This window comes from Rana temporaria, chromosome 8 (genome assembly GCF_905171775.1).
Source record: "Rana temporaria chromosome 8, aRanTem1.1, whole genome shotgun sequence".
NCBI classification, from domain to species: Eukaryota; Metazoa; Chordata; class Amphibia; order Anura; family Ranidae; genus Rana; species Rana temporaria.
In genome coordinates, this window is record NC_053496.1 from 121,884,291 (window position 1) to 121,907,590 (window position 23,300).

General features: G+C 42.6%; 1 protein-coding gene across 19 annotated transcripts in view; it reads left to right on the forward strand.

Annotated features, from left to right (window-relative positions):
• The window catches only part of KCNMA1 (potassium calcium-activated channel subfamily M alpha 1), an 856,444-nt gene that overhangs the window by 315,300 nt on the left and 517,844 nt on the right, over positions 1-23,300 (forward strand). The window lies entirely within an intron of this gene.

The window sequence follows — 23,300 nt, forward strand, 5'->3', positions numbered from 1 at the left end:
AATGGATTCTGCATTGAATGAGCAACCAGTGTAGGGACACACAGCACAGGGTGACATAGGATAAAAGTAAAGAAGTGTATGGATGAGGGGTGTGTATTGCTCCAGGACCAGAATGTTAAGAGGAAGGCCACAGTACAGTGTGTTACAGTTATGCCTTGAAGAGCTTGGGAGGTGCTTACTGTACTAACTAGCCAATGTTCGTACATCGATTTTCCCACTGAGCTATTGTGTCCTGACCGGGGGACTGTCCCCTGCCAGAACACACCAGTCAATGCATGCAGCCATTGGCTGCCAGTGCTGATAGTATGTTGATTTTTCGGCATGCCTGTTCGGCCGACCTTTGTCAGACAGGATGGTGTTCTCTTGAACCGTCCAATGTTAGGCCTATGTGTATGGGGCTTTACAGTACATCTTGCAAAATGATCTAATCCATTCATTTGATTAAGTGGAATTTTTACTTTTTCTTAGCAGCTGATCTGCTTTATATAAATTGTATTTATAAAAAGAAAAGTACACTGTAACTATATAAGGACTTTTGCTTCATCCTAGTTATTGATTTCATCCCGCTTTACAGCATCATTAAAATGCCCTGTGTTATGTTCAAATGACAACTTGGATCAAATACAATTTAAAAAAATCCCCTTTGTTCACTCTGTCCAAAAAAACAACAACACTGTGGAGGTTAGAAATATTTCCCGAATATTTTAAGACTGGTGAATAAAACATCGTAAAGCACAGGCTAATTAAAAATTTAGGTGGAAGATTGTTTAATTAGCACTATAGTTCGTACTATCTTGACTATTGTTAACCGCTTACTGACTGTTTAGTTTTACTGCTACAGGACGACAGCTCTGTGCAAGATCACGTGTATATTTTATATATATATATATATATATATATATATATATATATATATAAATATACACGTGATCTTGCACAGAGCTGTCGTCCTGTAGCAGTAAAACTAAACAGTCAGTAAGCGGTTAACAATAGTCAAGATAGTACGAACTATAGTGCTAATTAAACAATCTTCCACCTAAATTTTTTAATTAGCCTGTGCTTTACGATGTTTTATTCACCAGTCTTAAAATATTCTGGAAATATTTCTAACCTCCACAGTGATGTTTTTTTTTGGACAGAGTGAACAAAGGGGATTTTTTAAATTTTAAAGAAGCTGATCTGCAGCTGCGGGGCACTCGATCTCTTTCAGCAACTGTCGATCGTCAGTAAACTGCACAGAATGGGGATCTGCCTATGTAAACAAAGCAGATCGCTGTTTAATTCGGGGAAGGGATTTATTCTGTTCCTGAAAAGCAGGGACTAGAAGCCATCTCTTTCCCCTAGTAAAAGCAGCACAGTAAATTAACACTGGCTAGGCGCACAGTTAACTCTTTGATCACCCAGATGTTTAACCCCTTCCCAGTCAGTGACAGTACATATTAACAGCACTGATCACTGTATTAGTGTCACTGGTTCCCGTAAAGTGTCCAATTGTCTGCCCCAAAATCTCAGTTCTGGTATAAGTCACTGATCGCCGTCATTACCGTACTTTCCGGCGTATAAGACGACCTTTTGGATGCAAAAAAATGCATCCAAAGTCGGGGGGCGTCTTATACACCGGTGACAGTCTTCGTTAGGCTGCGGGCATCCATGATTTAAAAGCCGTGCCTCCTTCTCAGACAGTTCCGTGATAGGAACACAAATTTTCCCAGCAGGGCCTCTGTTCAGTGTTCCACCTATCACGGATGCCTTCTCCTCCTCGGACGAGAGGACATCCGTGATAGGCAGAACACTGAACAGAGGCGCACTGCTGGGAACATTTGTCTGAGGAGAAGGCGCGGCTTTTGAATCATGGATGCCCGCAGCCTGGAAGCCAGAATCTGCAACAAAATAAGGTAGGGAGATCGAGAGACAGAGAGTTACGACTTGTTGCGTGACAAGACCCTTGTCTCTGGAAATTAGATTAGTCTGCCCCAATTTAATGTAAAATTCACACCAGTTCAGTAAAAAAAAGTTTTAGGCCTGGGCATAGAGGCACTTTTCATTGAATGCAGCTCTATTTCAGCCAGTGTGTACAAAATATTTTGCTCCATAATTTAGCCTCTGTACAGTAAAGTAATATTGTGAAGATCCTAATTGATCAAGGATTCAAATACATTTTGTGGTAACTACTGCCATCTACTGGTACATCATAATATGTGTCCACTGGTTCACGTACAAACCCCAGTAGTCAATTGCAATATTATGTACACTATATCTGTGCACTGAAGAAGTTTTTCAATAAATGTCTAACAAAAAAAAAAAAAAAAATTTGTCTCCTTTCTTTCCCAAGATGTCATCACCTTTACAAATCCACTCATGTTCCCCCACTTAAAAATTATAAGCTGCTATGCCACCATAGATGAATATACAGTAAAAATATGAACCTTTTTAAAAATAGATCAGAGAAACTTAAAAAAATAAAATACTTTGTAGCTAGCTCAAGAAAATGTGCATAAAAAGCACAAGAAATTTCTGAGATATTAATAAGAAAATCAAGTTTATCAGTGGCAGGATAAAGAAGAAGAAATGGTAGACTTTGCAGCCTCATCCCCCCAATGAGTAAACTTTCGGGAACACAAAATATGAGTTGTGAATGACAGGTAATTTCTCCATAACTGTATATAGCAAGTTTGAGAGTTTGATGTATCAGAAAGCATTCCATAGACTTTGCAGGTGGGAATACAATTGGGAGGAATTTAAAATCAATCCAAACAATGGTTTTAAAATCTCAAAGATTACACTTTTTCAGAAGGATCAAATAGATGAATTTTTAGGTATACGTGCAGAAAAAGGGTTTAGCCCTGGTTCACACTGGGTACGATTTGGAACGATTTGAGATGCGATTTGACATGTCAAATCGCATCTCAAATCGGCGGCAATTGTCGGCAATGGCACTGTCCTAATCAGTGCGACGCCGCATCTGTGATTTCAAAAAGTAGTTCCTGTACTACTTTTTGCGATTTCGGGCCGCGATTTACATTAAATTGCAGCCGAAATCGCGGCAAATCGCGGCAAAATCGCAGCCGCGAAATCGCGGTAAAATCGCGCATTTTACCGCGATTTTGAATTCGCAGCAGTGTGAACCTAGGCTTCGAGGAGGAAAAAAAAAATAACATATAAAGAAAACAAGCATATTGGGAGAAATAATGTGGAATGAGATAAAGGTACTAGAGGATTGTAAAATGCACCACAAGACAATATAAATAACTTAATACATGTACAGATTTTCAGAAATACGTTAGTAATGTAAAAAAAAAAGTTCTTGATTAGAGCCCTAAGGAAATTTTAAATATGGGAAGTCGAATAGTCTTAAAAATGGTGGTCTCACTAATAAGTCCATTTTAACCTCCAAGTAAGTGGTAATCAACACATTGAGGTTTTCAAATACAGTATATGGTGGAGGTTAGAGATGTTAAATATAAAAAATATAGGCAAGCAGAAGATTTTAATTAAGGAATAGAACAACTTGAACAGCGAAAGAATAAGGTCAGTATATAAAGGGGGGAGGGGGTGAAATTGTGGTCTTTGATAAAGAGGACTATGTTAAGGAACTGGATAGCTGTGAAGAGAATACTTAAGATACTACATATACTACAAGTTTGGATTAAAATGATAAAAAGAGAAAGAGCTACTTAAAGTGGTTGTAAACCCTCACGCTCCCCTTTTACCTACAGGTAAGCCTATAATAAGGATTACCTGTAGGTGCTGGAAATATCTCCTAACCATTTCCCTGGAAGGATTTGCCCCCTTCCTGACCAGGCCATTTTTTTGCGATACAGCACTGCGTTGCTTTAACTGACAATTGTGCGATGTTGTACCCAAACATGTCCTTTTTTCCCCACAAATAGAGCTTTCTTTTGATGGTATTTGATCACCTCTGTGGTTTAATTTTTTTCCCGCTATAAACAAAGAAAAGTGACAATTTTGAAAAAAAAATATTTTGTACTTTTTGCTAAAATAAATATCCCAAAAAACAAGAACAAGTTTAGCGTCCACAAAATAGGGGATAGATTTGTCATTTTTTATTATAATTTTATTTTACAAGTAATGGCGGCGATCTGCGATTTTTATCAGGACTGTGACATTGCGGCGAACAGATCGGACACTTTTGACACCATTTTGGGACCATTGATATTTATACAGCGATCTGAGTTACAAATAGCCACTGATTACGGCATAAATGTCACTGGCAGGAAAGGGGTTAACACTAGGGGGTGATCAAGGGGTTAACTGTGTTCCCTAGGTGTGTTCTAACTGTAGGGGAATTGGACTGACTGGGGGAGGAGTCAGGTCGGTGTTCCTACTTTGTATGAACACACGATCTGTCTCCTCTCCGAGAGAACCAGGAATTGTGTGTTTACACACACACTCATACCCGTTCTCATTCTGTTACGAGTGATCACGTTTGCTCACCGAACATCGTGCCCATCAGGCACACACATCGGCTCTGGGACACGCAAAGGGTGCTCGTGCGAGCACCTGTTATGACATCTTAAAGGAGCGACGTATAGCTACGTATGTCTAAATTTAAACCCCTAGGAAAGAAGAAAAGATGAAAAGGGTTACGTTATTGGATAGAATGTTTTTTTGCAAAATGTGTGCAGAGCATAATGGAAAATGTAGGGCATCTATATGCAGGCTTACTCAGATTTTTTTTTGAATAAACCGTTCATATCCTGTACTACTAAAGAGATCATTTATACTGTATGCTACAATGCCCCTGTGAACAACAGTATTATGTTTACTTATATTTTCATCTAGTTCTCAGTAATGCTGTGACCGCACCATGCTATTTTATCTCCACCTCTTTTGGTGTGCCTTCATGCACCCACCAGTTCACAAAAATGATTTTGGAGAACTGGAAGAGGGGCAGAGAAGGCACCAAAGGGCATGGAGGAGCTCGGCTATGAGGAAAAACTAGCTGAACAGACTTATTCACTTTCAGGCCATTACAGAGGACAAGGGGGCATGCTTTACATGTGAAGAAAAATATTTAAAGCGGAGGTCCACACAAAAATGTAACCTCCGCTTTTCGGAACCCTCCCCCCTCTGGTTTCACATTTGGCACCTTTCAGGGGAGAGGGGGGTGCAGATACCTGGGTTGCGCCACTCCCCCTCCCTCCGCTGTCTTCTGGGGAAAACACAGGTCCCAGAAGACTGTAGGGACCAGTGAGAACACACAGCGCAACTTGTACATGTGCAATAGGGGACCGGTAAGTGAAGCCGCAACGCTTCACTTCCTGATTCCCTCATCGAGGATGGCGGCAGGGGCAGCCGAGAGCCGAGCGATTGATTGGCTTCGGCTGCCGACATCGTGGGTACCCTGGACAGTTAAGTTTCCATTTATTAAAAGTTAGCAGCTGCAGTATTTGTAGCTGCTGGCTTTTAATATTTTATTTTTAGGCGGACCTCCGCTTTAACCTTCACATACAAAAAGGCTTCTCCACGGTAAGGGCTGTGAAAATGTGGAATAGACTACCTCAAGAACTAGTTCTTGCCAACTCAGAAGCTGAGTAGAATCTGGATGTATTCTTAAATGCACAAAACATAACTGGATACAATTTTTTAGAGGTAATAACTCCAGGGGTAGTTGATCCAGGAAATATACCTCCTTGTGATGGACTTTGGGCCCCAGGACATTCCCTGCTCCACCAAGCATCAAGCTACTATTGGCTATTGCCTTGTGAGGCTCTAATGGGATTACTGCAATTGACCCTTGTACCTACTATTGGCAATTAATGCCACTAATAATAACTTTTTAAAGCACCAGTGTCTACTGGGTCTCCGACATGGGACCCCCTTCTTCTGTTCTGTACCCTATTCAGTTGATAGGTCCATTTCCACATCCGTCCCCCTTGGCCGACACAGGAGACCCCCCTCGGTGGTTTTGGCACTTGAGCTGACGGGACCCCCCTCGTAACCCCTACCTCCACCGTGATCTTCCCAAAGGGGATCATCGATTTTGGTGACACGTACGGCTTGTCACAATGTTTATATTGTATTTTATTGTCTTGTCTATGTTGTCTGATGTTTTTTACTTTGATACCATGTCAATAAACTTATACATTTTTATTATACCTGCTCTTTCTGAGTTTACCTACTTATCTTGTACTGCAATAGTCCTACCGCCCTCTTTTCCCCCTTTTCTGGTCTTTTGGGTTATGGGGTCCCTTAAGCCCTATCTCTATTCAATAATTGATCTTTAGGGTGATGGTACCATTACTAACAAGATTATGTGTTTTTTACTAGGAGGCTAACAATTCATACCTCCTGGTAGATCAGGAAGACATTTTTCCCCCAACTGAAGCAAATTGGACCATGCTTAAATTTTTTTGCCTTCCCTGGATCAACTATGGTTATAGTATAGTGCAGGGTTTAAAAAGTCCTGAGCTAATAGCCAAGGCTTAAGAGTTACTCGCCACCATTTTCCCCACCCCTGCCTTGCTCCTAAGCCCGCCCCTAAACACGCCTTCGCAAAATTATCATTGATCTGACTGTGATAAATAAAATGAGGATACAATATTATGGGCTACTAAAGGTACTGTACCCCAGTACAGTTAATAAACAAGAAAAAAAAAAGCATCTGGAAACACATATAAAATGAGCATGCAGAAATGCATTTGGAATGGATCTGGAGGTCACTTTTGTCATGTAATCGAGAACTTAAAGGGTCACTAAAGGAATTTTTTTTTTTTAGCTAAATAGCTTCCTTTACCTTACTGCAGTCCTGTTTTCATGTCCTCATTGTTCGTTTTTGCTATGATGTTGCTGTAATCCTTTTCTGTTCTGAACAGTCTGTTTCCTAAACAAAAAAGTCATGGGAGCTTTCTCTTTGTGGCACTAATCAAGGAGGTGTGATTACTGTGTGTCTTAAACCCCTCAGAACCAATCACTTTCGTTTTACACCACTGCCCTCTATTGGCTCTGTGTCTCTGAATCGGTTAACTATTATGTCTCTATACCCTGTAAACAGTCATTTCAGCAAAAAAAAAAATCGAGCAAAAAAAAAAAAAACATCAGCATGAAAAATGAATAAAACATGCACAATGTCGCACTACAAAAATGGTTACCATGCGGCCTTTGTGGCTGCAACTGATACGTTTTGGGTGCCATCACAAATTAATGGTTCTGCGCGCGTCTCTCAAGGGCAGTGCATTAACGCATGGTAAGGAAACAGGCATGAAATGCGATTTTGCCGCAACGCGTTCTAGTGTGAACTGGCCCAACACTATTTAGCAAGCTGCACAGTGTCTCATATAGAAAGGCAGGAGGTGAGGAGGTTCACTGACAAAAAAAATATTCTTTTACTGCACAGAAGTGAGTAGCCATTTCTGCTCCAGCCATTATCAGACCAGATGTAAAGTATGCCATTGACATGAGAGGTTGGAGTGCAGAGAAAGAAATCCCTGACCTGGAACAAGCCTGCAAACACAGCTCTGAATGAGAACATGCCACATAACTGACCTCTAAGGACTCCACTACTCTTGTCGCACAGGACGCCGCTAACATTTCCTGTCATGTCACTCTGATGAAGTTCCAATGAATGGTAGCTTTGGAGACACCTTATTGGTATCTGGTTGCCATGGGTAGAGCGGCTGTCAGTCTGAGTTGCCGTGCCTTCACCTCCCTGCTTCCCTGCCCGAGCAGAGTGGACCCGCCCCCGCCCGAGTCGAGCTGAGACTTCCTGCCTGAGCGGACACGCCCCAGCCAAAGCCGAGCCGAGTAGACACGCCCCCGTCCAAGCCATGCCGGCCCACCTCCCCACCCGAGCCGAGCAGACCCGCCCAAGCCGAGCTGAGTCGCCCACCTCCCTGCCTTAGCCAAGTGGACCTGACTTCAGCCTGAGCAAAGCGATCTGCAATGCTAGTACACTTGCCCTCAACGTTTTTCCGCTTGCCAAATGCCAGCAGGCGAGTGAAAATTTTGAGGGAAATACTTTGGCATGTTTTGTCACATATATTCTTTACTTGCCACTAAATTGGTCTTCTCAAGTCCTTGTTCTCTTTAACGGTTAGAAAACTGGACAGTCTCGCCCTATTTCTGTCCATGCAATTGTTTCAGCACTTTTTCAGTTTTCATTACTGTTACAGCTTGAATTACATTTATCCAGTCATGCAACACTGTGTGCCAACATACATTTTATATTTTTTTGATACTGATGGCACTTTATTTTGGTGTTCTTTAAATAAATGTTGTAATTTTAACAAATTATTTCTCACACACGGCATAGGCATATTAGCACATACGTTTCAAAACACATTCTGCTGCTCCTCCTGATTATGGGTGTGATGACCTATGAGTGCAGAGAGAGAGCACACACGGAAGCGCACTGCATGGAACCCAAGTTGCGGGCCTTTATTGGGGAACGTGGGTGTAAAGGAGTCAAATGAGTCCTAGCACAAAGAAATAATCCACTGGGTGACAATATATCACAACAAAGATATTCCATGGAGGAGCAATACAAAATGGCAATAGGAGACATCACTGGGTAAAAGTCCCCCAGGGCAAAAATCCGGGCACGAAAGGATGCACCACAGGAAGGCACAACATAGGTTAAGTTCTTAGCACAGGGCAGCAATCATAGGCACATGGAAAGGGCAGGCCAGAGCCTGGCACAGCAAGGGTTGAGTCCTTTGCACAGGGCATCAACCTGGGCACATTGCTATAATAAACAGGGGTCTTTCAGGCAGTAGGATGACACAGCAATTGACAATCATCCAGGGAGAGGATATATGGCACAGCAAAACCAGAAACGGTCCACAGTGCCACAGAAAGGCATGACGGGGAAATAATCCTCAGGGTGGTAGTATGGCACTGCAAGGGTTAAACGCACAGGGAGACAATAGGGCCCAGCAAAGGAGGACAGGAGGGTTCAGGGACTCAAATTTGGATGCCTGATGGCCCTTGACTGCTGGTGAGGTGGCCTGGGTAATGTGGATGGTCCTAGAAGGGTCTATAGAGGCAGGGTCTTAGAATGAAAGAAAGAGGGATGAACAAAAAGGGAGAGAGGTATGAAGGGAAGGAGGATGAGAGAGCAAGAACGATTCTAACCTTTTAGATGAATATTTGATTTTCTTGCTTTTCATGCTTCGCAATAAAAAAATAAAAAAAGCTGCAGATGCAGTTTCGGCTTCCTACCTCATGTAGCTTCTTTGCAGAGCAGCTCCGTGCCTGGACAACGCGCCCATTGGCTGAGACATGGTACAACCCGCCTCCTGCTACCTCCTCAGCCATTACCTACGGTTGCTGTAACATTCCTCTTTACATCATCCATAATCTTCTGACTCCCAGCCCCCCCCCAGTTTACTATGTGGGCGGGCCGGTTTGGCACCCTGGGGGACAGGAAAGCAGTGCAGTCTTTGTATGGGGAATCAGAAATCCTCTGGAGGAATCTACCTAGGACATGGTCAGACCGGGACATGGGTCTGATTTCCGTGAATGTCCAGATCAGGACTGTTGGCCATTATGGCTTTTGCTCAGTGAGACAATCAAATAACCAGCTCACTGACTTTGACCTAGGAACTGATCCAGCCAAATATATTCTGTGCTAGATACAAAAATTCCTTGCCAGTCCATCTGTTAAACACAGCCAAAGCCTGTAAACTGACTGTAACAGAATGACCCATGACACCCAGAGACTTTTGCAGGATGAGGGGTACTCCTGTGCCAGCGTCACTAATGACTCTTGGGTCTAGGGTGATCCTGTGCCCCTTTTGGGCATAGGGTGAGTGGGAATACTAATTATAAATTACATGAGATGGGACATTAATGATAATTCATATATTGCAGGATATCTTGAGATGTTACAAGTTGGTTATTCTGACCCCACCGGTCAATAAGTGTGTCTAATTCAATGCTTAACCTAGGCTGTTGAGATGCTAACTAAGTATGTCTGCTCCTAAGACCTTTCATTGTGTGAAGATCAGGGGTCAAGTCCTGGGGAAAAAAAGTGAGGGAACTCCCACCCAAGATCCACTCCCCCACCAAAAAAAAAAAAAATGATACGCTCATATGCATAATTACTAAACCGCATAATTACTGTACCTTGGTAATCATTTGTTACTGGCCGCTTCCTGTATGTGGATTCATCGGGTAGTGTGCGGGTATTCCGTCATTTCTTCGATGCGGGAACAATGACAAAAGCTCCCAGGAGACATTGCGGCATCGAGGAAGTGACGAAATACCTGCACACTACCCGATTAATCTATATACAGGAAGTGGCCAGTAACATAAAGGTTTACTAAGGTTCGCCTGCCCCTGACACTGACTCGAGCTGGGCATCGCTGCTTTGTGAAGGATTGGCTCGGGCGGCTCGGCTGCTCTAGTCCTGCAAAGGGAACTGAGTTCCTGCTGTGAAAAAAGTGCAGGAACTCCGTTCCCGCAGGACTTGAGCCCTGGTGAAGATGCTATTGATGATAGATATGTGTTGTGAGTTAGCAGTCTAAAGGTCAGATGTCTCCTTTCAGGGTTAGGGAATTAGCATGTCAATTATGTTTAGTAAAGGAATGTGACTTCTCAGCTGTTGTAATTAGGTCATGTTAAATCGGTGCCAAAACGTCTGACATAGAAATGTGTATAATGCAGGTGAATCACTTAGTATCAGAGTCTGGACGTCTGGGGAATAATTAACTTCTCTGAATGTCATTCTCTAAAAGAATGTGATTGAAGCCCCCCCCCCCCCCCCATTGTGTGATGTGTGGGTGGAATGTGTCTTTGTTCCTTTGATTACTGTAACTATATAAGAAAGCTAAGATACCATTAAAAGTGTTCATACATTTTGACTCGGAGAACGGAGCTTGTCTCGTTTATTCTGGGGAAATCCATATGGATCGTGTCTGTTGGATGGTTGGAGTGTCAGATAAGCTGACGTGGGCGATGGAATGGGAGTATCGTAAACGGTGGTGACCGTTACACAGACATTATGGAAGCAGGAATCCCCACCTACGCTTTCCTTATTTATGGCTTACTTAAACAGAAGAAATCCACAGTATGGAAAGTAATTTAGCCTCGGTGCAAGGCAAAGAGGAGATATTCAAGCGCAAGTGATTATACTGGTCCCTATTCACCTGTTCACGGGAATATGGCTCCATCATGACAGCGGTGTGAGTTTTTTTTTTTCCTCCTGTGCTTTTCGATAAGTGTTCTGGCCTTGATGGTAGCCTCCTTTAAAGTTCCATTTGCTAAATTCCACTCCAGGCCTCTACAACAATTATATCATTGTGGGCAAAAACAGTTTAACTTTATCTTTATCTGTAGTCATTTGGAATATTGGTATTAGACATTTTTTATCTAATAATGAGATAGAGCTGATGGTTCTAAAACTTTGCTCATAATATGTTACTTAAGTGATATGTTAAAGCAGAGTTCCACCCAAAAGTGGAACTTCCGCTTAATCCACTCCTTGCCCCCTCCTTACATGCCACATTTGGCATGTAATTTTTTTTTTGGGGGGGGGGGGGGGGTGGGGGCTTCAGGAGGAGTGGTACATCCTGTCCCACTTCCTCCTTCCGCCCAGGGGCCGCTAAGGCGATACGTCCCCTCCCTGTAGGCGATCGCCTGGGACACGTGACAGGTCCCAGGCGATCACCTGTCCAATCAGATAGCGCAGTGCCGCTCGCGCATGCACAATGAGTGACCGACCGTGAAGCCGAAAGCTGTCGCAGCGGGGTGACCACAGTAACAATGAGGACGCCGGCCGGAGAGGGGGTTAGAGGAGAGGAGAGGAGCGGAGCTCCAGACAGCGCCACGCTGGACCGTGGAGCAGGTGAGTGCATGTTTATTAAAAGCCAGCAGCCACACTTTTTGTAGCTGCTGACTTTTAATAAACATTAAAAATGCCTGGAATTCCCCTTTAAAGTGGAGGTTCACCCACTGTCAATCAAATAGGAACGCCCAGTCCCGCAGCCCATACCTGGAACCCACGGAGAACATCTATCTCTAACCCCCGCTTTAACTATAAGTGATCTTTCATTTTCAGCTCTAGCAAGAACTTTGAGCATTTGTGTGTTAGTGCTGCCCTCCTGTGTTTTTAGAGAGAATGTCAGTTTGATTATTTTACCAATGGTTTCTTTCTTCCTTACCCTATTACACCTGCTGCTTAAATTATTCTCTCCACAGTTAAAGTTAAAGAAAAGGAAATGGGGGGTCTGTTTTTCAATGTTTTTACCAAGAGTCACTTGTTTTTACCAGGATTTTATTAGAATATTGTGTGATTCCTGCGTGAAAGTTTTGTAAATCTTAAGTGTAATTATTGATAATAAGATTGTTTTGAAGTTTAGTATATACAGTATACATATTTTTTTATACAGCACCAATTACATTAGGTACAGTATGTATAATGGTGTGTGTCCTAATAAATGCAGACAGTTACTTGTACTAAAAACTCATCCCTGCAGTCTCTCCTCCACAGCCATCAAATACTGCCTGGTTACAGCAGTGGCTGCTACTGGGAAAAGGCATGCTGGCCATCCGCCTACTTCTGCCTTCTCCACCGTTGAATGACAGGATTTCCTTTTGTCCATTTACAGAATGCAGAGTATTCTAGAGTGTAGTAATAGAAGCAATATAATTGTCAGAGAGGGAAAAAAGGGGCAGGTGAGTCACACAACTTTTACTTTTTAGAAGTCGCTGCTGTTTTACTTCACAATGATGAATGGAAGACGGCTATCCTGCAGCTATAAAGGGGATACTGTAGCAATGATTTTATTTATTTTAATCCAAAGGGATATTGAAATGTTGAAATGGTCATAATGGTGCTGACCAACACCTATGGTGTACTTTTTTTTAATGAGGAATACATAAGACAAAGTCTCTGCAAGATAGCATACACAGAATGAATATATTACACAGACAGATGTCAGTTGATGAAATTATTGAAGGCACATTAAATAAGAGATGTAATCACTAAATGTTTGCAGAAATACACTATATTACCAAAAGTATTGGGACACCTGCTTTTATAAACACATTAACTTTAATGGCATCCCGGTCTTAGTCTGTGGGATTCAATATTGAGTTGGCCCACCTTTGCAGCTATAACGGCTTCAGCTCTTCTGGGAAGGCTGTCTACAAGGTTTGAGTGTGTATGGGAATGTTTCACCATTCTTCCAGAAGTGCATTTGTGCGGTCAGGCACCGATGTTGGACAAAAAGGCCTGGCTCACAGTTTCCACTCTTAATTCATCCCAAAGGTGTTCTATTGTGTTGAGTTTAGGACTCTGTACAGTCCAGTCAAAGTTCCTTCACCCCAAACTTTCTCATCCATACGCAGTCATGTTGGAACAGGAAGGGGCCATCCCCAAACAGTTCCCACAAATTTTGGAGCAAGAAATTTAATTGAAATGCTGATGTCTTAAGAGTTCCCTTCACTGGTACTAAAGGGCCAAGCCCAATCCCAATCCCTGAAAAACAACCCCACACCATAACCCCCCCTCCACCAAATGATTTGGACTAGTGCACAAAGCAAGGTCCATAAAGACATGGATGAGCGAGCTTGGGGTGGGGGATCTTGACTGCCCAGACTTCAACCCAATAGAACACCTTTGGGATTAATTAGAGTGGAGACTGTGAGCCAGGCCTTCTGGTCTCACATCAGTGCCTGACCTCACAAATGTGCTTCTGGAAGAATGGTCAAACATTCCCCCTAGACACACTCCGAAACCTAGTGGACAGCCTTCCCAGAAGAGTTGAAGCTGTTATAGCTGCAAAGGGTGGGCCAACTCAATATTGGACCCTATGTACCAAGACTTGGATGCCATTGAAGTTAATGTGTGTGTAAAGGCAGGCGTACCAATACTTTTGGTAATATATCGCAAGTTCCAAATTGTATATAGCAAAGCGCATTAGAGTATAATCAGTTGTGAAACTATGAAAACTTAAACTAAAAGTGGCATGTGCCTTCTCAAATATATGTACAATTGGAACTTGGACACAACAGATCACAAATGAAAATATGGCACTACAATGCCACTGTTCATATAGGACCTGTGTCCCTCATACCCCAATTTTTTAGATTTAGGACAGGCACCCTTAAAGTGATAATAAAGTCTCTGTTATTTTTAAATAAAAAAAAACAACTTGTTATACTTACCTGATCTGTTGCTGTGGTTTTGCACAGAGCAGCCCAGACCCTCCTCTTCTTGGGTGCCCTGCTGGTGCTCCTGCCCCCCCCCCCTCCTGCTGAGTGCCCCCACAGCAAGCATCTTGCTATAGGGCGACTGAGCCGAGGTTCTGAGTGTCTGTTCAGAAACTGTCATGGCTCGGCTCCGTCCCCCCTTTTTCTCCTAATTGGCTCACTGACTTTGACAGCAAGAGGAGCCAATGGCGCCTGCTGCTGTGTCTCAGCCAATTAGAAGAGAAAGTCCTAGACAAACGAGGCTCTCACACAACATCTCTGGATCGAGATGGGGCTCAGGTAAGTATGAGGGGGACCAAGGGGGGCTGCTTCACACAGAAGGCTTTTTATCTAAATGCATAGAATACATTTGGATAAAAAAAACTTTCTGCCTTTAGAACCATTTTAATGTAACGGATGATTGTCTCACTGTATACACAAATTACATGACAAGAACATGGTTCTTGATGGAAGCTGTAAACAATGTTGTCTGACTGTTTTGTATGTGTTAACAACATGAAACTTTTAATAAAAATATCTGATAAAAAAAAAAGAACTCCTGGCAAAACCTAACTACTATTACCCCCCCCCCCCCCTCCCTCGCTGTAACACCTATTCTAACTAACATGTGCAAGAAAGATCTACTTGCCTATTTTCAGGTCCTGTCTGATAATCTGATCGCCCCTGTGTCAGTCAGTGCCAGCTGCATGGAAGATAAGGGAGCCATCAACAATGGTTAGTAATGCCTTGGAGTAGTGACGTCTCCCATAGGCTACTATGGTACATAGGTTGTTGCCACTTTTCTTCTGTCCTGCAGTGCTGCTGGCTGACAGAGGGGAGTAGGATCACATGACTGGACCACAGTGGCCTGAAAATTGGTGTTGGTCTGAATAAGTGTTGGGGGGGGGGGGGGATATTTTTAGTTGGGGTTTGCCAGGAATTCTACTTTAAAGCAGAGTTCCACCCATTTAAAAGTCAGCAGCTAAAAAAAGTGTAGCTGCTGACTTTTAATAATCAGACACTCGCCTGTCCCAGGTAAACTTCCTTCCCACGCCATGGAGCAAGGGAGGAAGTGGTAGCTGGGTGCCCATAAAAACAGATTACATGCTCCTCCCCCAAAAAATGACATGCCAGATGTCGCATGTCAGGTTGTCACCATCACTTAAAGTGGAAGTTCCATTTTTGGGTGGAGCGCCACTTTAAGTATTAAGAGCTTGGCTTAGCAACTCTGAGAGGGGGATTTACTAAAACTGGTACACATAGAATCGAGTGCAACTGTGCATAGTAACCAATCAGCTTCTAACTTCTGCTTGTTCAATTAAGTCTTGAAAATAAAACCTAGAATCTGATTGGTTACTAAGCACAGCTACATCAGATTCTGCGTGCACCAATTTTAGTAAATCTTTCTGTTGGTTTGATTTACCAAAACTGGAAAGTGAAAAATCTTGTGCAGCTGTGCATAGTAGCCAATCGGGGTACAACTTAAGCTTGTTCACATGGGGCGGATGAGTAATGATCCGCCCCGTGAACCTCCGCTTGCTCAGCGGGGACCGCCCTGTAGTTTCTCCGCTCTCCCCTATGGGGGGATCGGATGAACACGGACCGTCTGTCCGTGTTCACTCGATCCGATCCGCCAGACGGATGGAAAAGTAGGTTTTTCCTCCGTCACACTTTGGCCGATCAGAGCGGGTCGGATGTCAGCGGGCATGTCACCGCTGACATCTGCGGCTCCATAGAAGAGCATGGAGCGCCCGTTCAGGTCCGCAAAAAAACCTGTCAGGCGGACCTGAACGGGCCGCCCGTGTGAAAGAGTCCTAAGTGTTGCCCAAAAAATACCTGGAAGCTGTTTGGTTTCTATGCACAGCTGCACCAGATTATGCACTCCCCAGTTTTAGTAAATCAACCCCTGTGTCATGTTTTAGTCCCAACACATGATATGTCGGGTCCCTCCCTACTCCCCTTTCCTGTACTTTGCTAACCCGTTCCACAGAGCACATTTTATATTTCCTTGTTGATACTGTAATTATTTTACAGGAAATAACTGTACAACTGCGAGCTACAATAGGATCTGTAAGTTTAAAAGCATATCATGCAACCTGCACCATACATTCCTCTGGCAGCCTACAAGCTGTGAATCCTGATAGATATGTATTGGAGAATTGATGACCCTTTCCTCACTTGCATAACCTCTTGGCTTTCATTTTAAAATTGTTAGCAGAGAACAAAGTGTATTTGTACAGTTTACAGAACAGAAGCATCAGGTTATAGAAATCTATGGACACATTTTGTGTGTGTGTGTGTGTATATGTGTGTGTAATATATATATATATATATATATATATATATATATATATATATATATATATATATATATATATATGTATATGTATATACACTGTTCTGGTTGTGCAATAATACATTTCTAACTCTTCGACCCTGAATACAAGAGGTCAATAATCTTCTCCATCATCAGCTGGCTATGAGGATTGGCACATTTAGCTGCGGGAGGGGGTGCTCTGGCCAGAACGAGATTCCCTAGAGTGTCCAAAAGGAGCTTAGTCTTTAATATCCTGATAGCAAATAGGGGGTTTTAAAGCACTGCAGAAAACAAATCTGTATACACTCATAGGAGGAAGCTGTGTGGAGCAGTTCTCTTTTTGTAGCTCAGTGTTCTTGTGGTGTATTTGGCAAGCTAAAAAGGGATACCACTTTCCTATCTAATTCGTAAAGAGACAACGGCATTGATTTATTGGAAACTCTTGATATATGCGATAACTTTGCCAGCTATATCTCTCTGCGAACTTACCACTTTCTGGGGGCAAGGGGTGAGACCTACAATTGCCGTTATCCACTAAGAACTGGAATAGTGGTTTTATTCCTAGTGGTATTGTTCATTCTATGAAATGATACCTGGCAAGATCCTAGTCTACCGAGCTCCCGAGGGGGCCACTAGGAGCGAGGTATACAAAAGTACCAGGAGACGTAAGAAGAGCTTGGGAGATTTGTACCAGAATGGTTATAGAATCAAAGCTGGACCTACAGGAGGAGAGAAACCAGATGCATCAGGATGGTACCAGTCCTTGGCCTCTTGCTACAGGGTGGCATGCTACTGGGGTAAGAACTCCATGTTCTTAAACAATCATATGTTGTAAATGTCTAGCATTTCTTGCCCACAAATTATTTCAGCTTGAAAAAAAAGTGCTCTATTTATAATATATTATTCTATGCAAGTATGGGTTTGTTTATTAACACTGCATTAGACATGTATCAATATAAGTTTATTAGGGCTGTGAAACAAAAATAGTGAATAGTGACATATCATCGCGGCATACAAAATACAGCAAGTACTGTTAATTGCGTGTTTCAAACTTGTCTTTGTAAGTGCACCCTGTAGTGATAATAAAGTGGTCACATCTTTGCTGTTTTTCTTATAAGCAAGTTGACTTGTTTTTGTATTTTTACTAAGCTGTGGACGCATTGCATAGACTTGTTATTGGAGCTATGTGGTGTAATATTTGTGCAGTGTCCAGTCCACTGTTGGGGTGAACAGCCCCAATTTGGGGTTTTCGGTATAGGAGGCCATAGTTCACAAAGCTCTTGAAATTTAAACAACCCATTTTGTCGCATTTCCAGCATTAAAATGACACGGGCAACATTTGAGACATTTAAGCAACTTGGGCAACTTCTCAATAAAACCCCAAATAAATCCTTGCTTTTCTGGCACATATTTATAGTATATGTAAAACCATACACTAAATTTTATATAAGCTTTGACTTGTTAATGTAATTTCAAATGACATTTTTAATCTTCTCAAATTGTCAGGTTTTATTGAATTAATACCTGGCGATCCTGCCATGAAAGTTTATGTTCAAACACTTCCTGTTATTGGGTCCCAACTCTTTCTCTCCGTGTTTCTGCATTGTCACCCTGCTGCTGGTAAAACCTGCAAGTGCTTATTTTATGTTGGGCAAGTAATTAAATAAAATTAGAATACCTGTTGCTTACTCCACATATCCAGGAGTCTCTTGAATGAATGTAATTTATTACTTTGCATATAGTCAATGTTTGGCTCAGAACTGATTTCTCACTGTTGGGTGCAAGGACTGATGCCGTATTGGCATTCCACTCAGTAAGCAGCTGCCCAAAGTGGTTTACATGTGAAACAATTGGTGGTGGTGTGAATTGTCTTCTTGCACTAAAATGGAAGAGTGCAGGATTGCAATTCATTTTTATTCTGCGGTTTTGGTTTACCATTGGCCATTTCAACATGAAATAACCAGGCATGGTCTCTATCAGAAAAACACTCTCTGGCTAATGGTAAGTAGCCATCATTGAAGTTCATGCACAAATATACTGCAGGAAAGCAGCAGCATTTGGATACAACAAAGCTACAACAAAGGATGAAATGAAAAAATTGAAAGCATTTTTGGCAGTTGGTGTATTATATTCTGTACCTTAGCAAACTAAATTTCATTCAGTTACAGTTTACAACAATTTTAAGTTCCTCTCGGTCTTGTTAAGGAGCTTAATTGTTTGTCCAGCTACAAAAAATATAAAAAAAATTCACTACAAGGCTGCCAGCACACAATGCTTCTTCTTTCTTTTAGATTTATTATGAAAACGCTTGTCGTAAAGGTAGTTGCCTGCTCACTTAAAGCTGTATTAAACCCCAAATGAAAAATGTAATATATTGCAGCTTACCAATCATTAGATGTGGTAGCTGCATAAATTTTATATTTTTAGGCTTTTTCCTCTATTTTCACTTGGTAAACTGGCCAGTAACACAACTTTAAAATTTAGGGTGCCAACACAATGCATAAAACAGTACAGGTACCTTTGGACAGCAGCATTGTCAGTCTTGGAGGAAGGGTAGCGTTAGCCAGTCCATACATTCATAATTTGTTTTCCTTCAACCTGCTGGTTAAACTAAAAAAAATAAAAATATACAATTCCCCCCATCCATCCGAATCTCCCCACTGTGCTATTGTGTTGACAGAGAGCAGCCTTGCCAGCTATCATAATACAATGATACGTTCTGCCGGCAATAGTGAAGGCTGGAGGGGCAGTCACAACTAAGTTCTTGGGCTTTCAATAGAAATAAAAATTCCCCATTGTAAGTCCATTGTCTGCCGCCTCGCAATTAAAAAATTCCAGACATTCCAGTGCACATGATCAATCCTGAGGTTACTCATAGCCACATCCTGATCTGTATAAGGGAAAGGGTGGGGATGGTGGTGACTACATTGACCAAATATAGCCATAGTGATGCTTCCCTTTGCTTAATTGGTGAGGATTCCTGATCATGCCAGTGTTTCCTACCAATATGGCTGTTACAAGCACCCATGGCTTCCTTCGGAACCAGTGACAGCAGGAATCTGTCATGTATAATAGCGATACAAAATAAGGTTTCTATATATGGGGTGAATAGGCAAAAGGTTTAAACCAAACCACTGGCTCTTCCCTACTTGGAGGAAAGATTTGTATACCACAACACAAGGCTCCAAAACCCCCAACTATATGGGCTTCTAACTTCATAAAAGGAAGATTACCTTATCACTCCCCTCAGGCTTTATCTTCAAAGCCAAAATTCAGAATTTCCTTTCAGAATAAGAATTGGAACACAAAGCCTACCAAGTCTACCTGAAATCCAAGTTCACAATGAAGGGGTTCCTTCACTCTCAAGAGTGGGGGGGGGGGCATCTGTTACAGTTTGCATTCTTCTGGTTCACAGACAATCCAGAGCTGTGGGTTCAATCAGTAGTTTCAAAGGGGTACAAAATGGAGTTTGTCTCTACATGCCCAAGGACAGTCACATTTTCAGAATGCCCTACACCAGGGATCTACAAACTGCAGCCCTCCAGCTGTTGTGGAACTACAGGTCCCATGAAGCATTGTAAAACTCTGACATTCACAGACATGACTAACCATGATGGGAATTGTAGTTCCTGTACAACTGGAGGGCCATAGTTCTGAGACCCCTGCCCTAAACCATCTCTTGTCCCAGGGAGTGGTCATTCTAGTCCACAGGTATCAAACACAAGGCCTGCAGGCTAAATCCGGCCCTCCAGGCCATTTCATGTGGCCCTCACACCTCTCCTGCAGCTGAAGGAGAGCTCCAAACCCTCCTCTGGTCCTACTTTAGACCCTTACTTTCTGCTTTCAAGCAATGCATCAAGCTTCTTCCCAGCAGCAGCAAAAGGAAAGGGGGGTGCACTGTGATGTAAGGGAGAGTGGGGGACTCAACCTCTGATGGTGGGGTGGCTCTTGACATCTAATGTAAAGGGGATACGCTGGACATCTAATCTGACCGATACAACCGGCCCTTTTGAGGGCAATCGTAATGCTGATGCGGCCCACGATGAAATAGAGTTTGACACCCCTGTTCTAGTCCTTCTGGAGGATAAGTTCAAGGATTCTATTTAAACCTCTTAAACATACCAAAACCAATCAGGCGTATTCTTTTATCCTTTGTTCACAAGTTTTGCATGGAATCTGCAATGTTGGTTATTGCATCTATGTAAAAAAGTGGAATACTTGGCCAACGTTCAAGATGCTTACCTACTTACTTCATCAGCACTTTGCTGTAGGAGAGAAACAATTTGTTGTACTGCCATTTGGCCTATCCTCTGCACTGAGAGTATTCACAAAGGTGCTAGCACTGTTAGTCACCATCTTAAAAAACTCAGCAAATTCAGGTTACAAGGTACCTAGACAACATTTTTCTTAAAGATTCTATGCATGATCACCCTCAAAACTGCAAGTGTCCAAAGGGCTCTTCAGATTCTTTAGACATTTGGTTGGGCAATCATCATTCAAAAGTCTGCCCTCCAGCCTTCCCTTTGTCCAGATTGCTTATGCCTCATTCTAAACACATCCCTTCTGATAAACAGGCTTTTCTCTAAGATATTCAGACCTTAAGATCCAAAAGACATCCCTCATTGAGATACTTAATGAAAGTCCTTGGCCTCGTAGCCTCATTCAAGGCTGTTCCTCTGTTTAGTTATACGCAAGGCCTCCCCAACACAATATTCTTTTGTCTTGGAACAAACACACTCCTTCCCCTAACCCCCCTATACTTCTCTCCATTCAAGCAAGGAACTTGGTGGATTTCGAACCCAGTCTTAAAAATGGGAAAGTCATTTTTCCCACTCTCATAGAAGATCATAAAAACAGATGATAGCTTCACAGACTGGGGAGCAGTGTTTATAGTCTCTTGACATTCAAAAAACCTGGTGACCAATGAGAGCACAGCTGCCTATCAACATCTAGGAGCTCAGAGCAATAAAATTAGCTCTGTCAGGGACCCTTAATTAGACAACACCACTGTAGTGGCCTTTATCAATCAGGGGGTACCAGGAGTCAGACAGACTTGAAGGAAGCAAGCTTGGCCATCTTCTAGGTGAGGAAACACTGTCCAGCAATCTCTACTGTTCACATCCTAGGAGGGACACTAGAAAGATGGATACCTTCAGTGGTCACTGTCTGTACTAGGGGGAATGATCCCTTTTATCCCAACATCTTCAATATCATATGTCAAAAATCCAGATGTGGTCATCCTGGCCTCCAGGTTCAACACATTTTCCCTGTTCGGCCTCACCACTCTAAAGACCAATCCGGTCTTTCACTCTGTATGCTTCAGGTGCTGGTAGAGGACTCAATCCATATCCCCAATCCCGAGAATGTAAGAGTGCAGGTCGCACACTAGTGGCATCAGAATCCGCACACAAAGTTTCATGCCAATGGACTTTATTGTGTTTCCTACAATTAACCCCATTATTGTAAAACCTGAGAGAGAGGGGCTGTTCCTTACATTCTAGTCTTTCTTCAATCTGAACTTAACTAGAAATTGGCTTTAAGTACTTTTAAGGGACAGGTTTCAGCCTGGTCTATTCTATTCCAAAACCCTTTGGCTTCAACTCTTCTGGTTAAAAGCTTTATTCAAGGTGACCCATGGATCAAACCTTTTACAGCTGCTTCCTTGCAATCTCAGCATGTTCAGCATTTTTGCGAGTCTCTGATCACTTAAGTGTAGCAGCCTAAAACTCAGGGTCTATGAATATAGACCCTGGTATATATACCATAATTATACCATAACCCAGCACTGATGGCACTGCTGGACATTTTATGTTGAAGGGAATTAGGTATGATGTTTTTGATCTGCTGTATTAAAGTGATTCTTAAGGTTCAGTTTTTTTAAAAACAAACATGTCATACACACCTGCTCTGTGCAATGGTTTTGCACAGAGCAGCCCCAATCCTCTTCTTCTTGAGTCTGCTGCTGGCACTCCTGGCTCCTCCCCCTTAAACAGTGCCCCCTATTCAAGCCGCTTGCTATGAGGGCACTGGTACATGCTCACTTCAGAGCCCCGCTCTATCCATCCATAAGACACGTAGAGCCGCAGCTCTTCCCCACCCCTGCTCTCTCCTCGTTGGCCCACTGGCTGTGATTGACAGCAGTGGGAGACAATAGTGGGACAGCGGAATCTCCACATCGCTGGATTGAGAGGGGACTCGGTTGAATATAAGGAAGGAGCTGTGGGGGGAGCCACACACAGAAGGTTTTTAACCATCATGCATAGAATTCTTCAGCCTTTACAACCACTTTGAGTTTCCTTGACTGACCACTGCATCTACAGTCCTCAACGTTGCCCGATCAATGGTGTCCTAAATGCTGAGAAATACAGGCAGTTACTTATCCATCATACCATACCATCGGGGAGGCATGTGATTGGCCCCAAATTTATTGTTCAGCAGGACAATGACCCCCCCCCCCCCCAACATACAGCCAATATCATTAAGAACTTTCTTCAGTGCAAAGGAGGAGTCCTGAAAGTTATGGTTTGGCCCCCACAGAGCCCTGATCTATTCACTTGAGGCTGTCTGGGATTACATGAAGAGACAGAAGGATTTGATGAAGCCTACCTCCACAGAATATCTGTGGTTTGTTTTCTAAGATGTTTGGAACAACCTATCGTTTTTACAGGTACGTTTAAAAATAGGATCTTTTAAACAGCTTACCTGTAAAATCATTTTCTTGGAGTACATCACGGGACACAGAGCTCTGTTCATTACTTAGTGGGTTATATTTCACTGGAAAGTATCTCAGTTTTGTAGCAAAACAATAAGTATCCCAATCTTAAATGTA